A 4,392-nucleotide genomic window follows, 5' to 3' on the forward strand; every position below is an offset into this window, starting at 1 on the left:
TTAAATTGGCAACAGGGGTATCAAAGTTGTTTTCTGATTTTACTCCATGAGTCTTTTTTTTTTTGGTGGAACTTAATCTTTATTTACAGGACACTGTAAGATAAGAAGTTTCACATAGAAATAAGAAACCCATTGAGAGGAGAAGTTTCATACAGTATGTACAGTTTGAACTGTTCAAGTATAGTTTCATTGTAAAAAGTGCTACAATAATAAACCACATTTAAAAAGAGTTCTTAGTAGAGAAACAGTTAAGACAAACTTATACCAAACATAGTACACAACAAACAACACTTTATGCCTCAGCTGTACAATCTAGAAGTTAAAGGTCCCAGGAGTGCCATCCTGAACTTGGAATGTATAGCCATCAGAGGTAGTTTCTGGCACAACACTCTGATCTTCCTCTTCCTCTACAGAGAAATACTTCTCAATCAAGTTCAATGAAGCTTTGTATACAGATTCATTTTCATGGTTTTGTAGAGCTTCAATTTTGTCCAAACCTCCACATTCTTCGATCATTATACTAAGTTTCTCAGTTTCACCTAGTTTCTCAGCAGCCTGAAAGATATTTGAAATGGCATCCAGAATAACCAGGATAATTTTGGTATCTTTCACAGTTAAGAGGTTTCCCAATGGCTCTATTATGCCACAGTGAACAAGGTATACAATCTGTTCAACTGTTCCACTGCTTGTATAGTTGGTCACAGCCCATACAGCTTCTTTTTGTGTCTTAAAGTCTGCCTTAGACAGAACAACAACGAGGAATGGGACTAATCCATGATTCACAACTTGCTGTATCTGGTCCTGACAGCCAGCTGTGATGTTTGACATTGTCCATGTAGCTTCCTTCTGAATATTAGTCTTAGAGTTCATTAACAGGCTGGGAAAGACTGCAAGTGCTCCCGCATCTATTACAACCTGAGTCTGTTCATCTGTCCCAGTGACAATATTTCCTATGGCTCTTAGCGCAGGAGTCACAATTGGCAATTCAGTAGCTCCCAGGAGCTTCACAAGTTGGGACACAACTCCTGTTTTCACAACCATTTCAATCTGTTCATTTGGACCATCAGTAAGATAGGAGATGGCCCAGCAGCTATCTGCTAATACTTCTGGGTCATCATGATGCAGGAGACGAACTAAAGTAGGAAGAATCTGCTCAACGGCATCTAATGGGGGTGCAGGATTCTTGTTGCGACAAAGGTTTGAAAGTGTCCAGGTAAGATGATGTAAGTAACCACATGCTAAAGATGACATATCAGGAACTTCAAGAAGAGCTAACAGAGGATCAACTGCACCGTACTTGATAACCAAGTCTCAGAAAACCGAACCATCACCTGCTGTGTTTCCTAGAGCCCATACAGCTTGTTCACTGATGTGAGCATGGGGAGATGCCAACAAAGAAATGAATGCTGGGATAGCACCTCCATCTACTACAGCCTTGGTCTGTTTCGATGTTCCGGAAGCAATGTTAGTGAGGGCCCAGGCAGATTCAAACTGAATGAGACTACAATCAGTTCTGCCCAAGAAGGACACAAATTTTGGAATCAAACCAGCCCGGATTATGTTGTCCGTGGGTGGTTGTTTTTCCCTAGAAAGCAGTTTCTTTGCATCCTGGGTAGCTTGGAGTTGGCTTTCCAAATTGTTGCTATTTATGTCTTTGACAATGTCCTCAACAGACCAATTTATAATGCCCTGGTTGCTGCGGTTTTCCTGCAGTGGAGAAGTAGCATCATCAGGAAACGAGCTTACATTTCTCCTTTTCAGCATCTGTTCATCCTTCTTAGCTTTTCTCAGCTCCACATTAACTTCTATTCGGCGACGCCTCATTTCCGTACTGTCTTTCCCCTTGTTCTTAAATCTGTCAAGGCGGGCAGCTGGTGAATTAGCATTCTCGTTGGTGGACATGGTTATGAGACAAAGGGAGATAGCTGGTTAGTCTTTTCACAGGAGATGGTGCGAGGCGCACAGGCTGCGGTTCGGTTGCTCTGAAAACGTCCAACACTCCCACGAGTCTTATTTATTCAATTTATTGGTTACACTTTTATGCCTGAGTTAAACCTAACCTGGTTGTGTTGCATATTTTAAGATGTTAAAATGTAAATATTCTAAATAAAATATTATTTTTATAATTATTGAAATACTACAATTGATAGTATTTCATTTAGGATGTTTGCATTTGTATTAATTAATGAGGTAGGTCCTTAATTTTTCTTTCTTAAAACGTCCACGTCTATTTTATATGAAGATTATATTAACCTCAAGAAATAATTGAGTGTTTCCTCATTTTCTATGTCTGGAGAGTCTATAGAAGCTTGGAATTTCATGTTCCTTGAACATTGGGTAGAATTCACCCATAAAATTATTTGGGCCTACTGTTTAGTGCTTGTGTGGGAATAAATTTTTAGCTATTAACTCAGATTATTTATTGATTATGTTCATTCAAATTTTTTGTTTAGTCAGTTTTAATGTTACATATTTTAGGAAAATGTCTGTTTCACTAGGTTTTCAAGTATATGAGCATAAAGTTGATCATAAAACCTCTATCTTTTCAAATTTCTGATGTACTTAATCTCGGATGTTTTGTCTCATTTGTATTCCTAACATCATTTAATTGTACCTAATCACTTCTTCATTTTTAAATATTTTATTCAAATAAAGTTATACAAAGTAATATAGAAATATTACACATAATCTTCACTTGGTTTCCCCCAATGATAATATCTTGCATAACTACATTACCATATTACAACAGGACACTTATATTGATAGAATCTACCTGTTTTATTTAGATTTTGTTAGTTTTGCATGCACTCATTTGTGAATATATCTATATATACAGATATATATGTATGTTTTTTAAAGATTTTATTTATTTATTTTTAGACAGAGGGGAAGAGAAGGAGAAAACGAGGGAGAGAAACATTAATATGTGGTTGCAACTCATGCACCTACCCCCCTCCAGGGACCTGGCCTGCAACCCAGGCATGTGCCCTGACTGAGAATCGAACCAGCGACCCTTTGTTTCTCAGGCTGGAGCTCAGTCCACTGAGCCACACCAACCAGGGCTATATGTATGTTTTTAACACTATGTTATTTTATCACATGTGGTGATTCATGGGTTCACCACCACAGTCAAGGTGCAGAATAATTCAATGACCACAAGGTTAACTCATATTACTCTTGTATATGTACTCACTTCCCCCCAATGCTCTCCCCCAATGTCTAAAAACTAGCAAGAACTAATCGGTTCTCTATTTCTTTTTTCTTTTTATTTTTATATCATGTTTATTCTATTACAGTTGTCTCAATTTTTCCCCCTTTGCCCTCCTCCATCCATCCCACCCCGACCTCCTGCTCTCACAGTCCATTCCCACTCTGTAGTCCATGTCCATGGGTTATTCATACATGTCTTTTATCTAGTCCCTTCTCCTTCTTTCCACCATTGTCCTCTTTCCCCATCCCTTCTGGTCACTTTCAGTCTGCTCCATGTTTCTGTGCCTGTGGTTTATTTTGTTCGTTAGTTTATTTTGTTGAATGGATTCCACTTACAGTTGAGATCATATGGTATTTGTCTTTCACCAACTGGCTTATTTCACTTAGCATAATATTTTCCAGTTCCATCCATGTTGTTGCAAAAGGTAGGAGTTCCTTCTTTCTTTTTTTAAAATGCAAATAGATTTTATTTATTTATTTTAAATGTCAAGATCCATCATAAAATATTGAAAATTTAAATCCATTATAAAGTCTCAGCAATTAAAACATGACACCAGCACAGAAATAATCAAGTAGATGAATGAAATATAATGAACATTCTAGAAACAAACGTATATATCTAACTATGTAATATATGATTAAATTGGTATTTCAAATTAATGGGGAAAATGAGGCTTATTCAACAAATAAGGTGCATGGACCACTATTACTTGAAATAAAACAAAAATAGAGCTCTATTTCACACATTACACAAAAAATATTCAGTTGAGTTAAAAATCAATGTGTAGCTACATGCAAAAAATTGAAATTGGATCATCAGCTGACACCATACACAAAAATAAACTCAAGATGGATAAAAGACTTAAATATAAGTCGCAACACCATCAAAGTCCTAGAGGAGAACATTGGCAGGAAACTCTCAGATATCCCACGCAGCCATTTTTTCACTAATATGTCTCCTAAAGCAAGGGACATAAAGGAAAGAATAAACAAGTGGGACCTCATCAAAATAAGAAGCTTCTGCATGGCTAAAGAAAACATCAGCAAAATGAAAAGGGAGCCAACCCTATGGGAAAATATATTCGCTAATGATACATCAGATAGAGGTTTGATCTCCAAGATATATAAAGAACTCACTCGACTCCACTCCAAGAAGACAAACAATCCAATCGAAAAATGGGC

At 37.1% G+C, this 4,392-nt stretch overlaps 1 pseudogene; it reads right to left on the reverse strand.

Annotated features, from left to right (window-relative positions):
* Positions 1 to 312: 312 nt before the first annotated feature.
* LOC129076984 (importin subunit alpha-1-like) lies at positions 313 to 1,902 on the reverse strand (annotated as a pseudogene).
* Between the last annotated feature and the right edge of the window lie 2,490 nt (positions 1,903 to 4,392).

This window comes from Pteronotus mesoamericanus, unplaced genomic scaffold (genome assembly GCF_021234165.1).
Source record: "Pteronotus mesoamericanus isolate MK-2021 breed Mesoamerican mustached bat unplaced genomic scaffold, CSHL_Meso_final contig_65, whole genome shotgun sequence".
NCBI classification, from domain to species: Eukaryota; Metazoa; Chordata; class Mammalia; order Chiroptera; family Mormoopidae; genus Pteronotus; species Pteronotus mesoamericanus.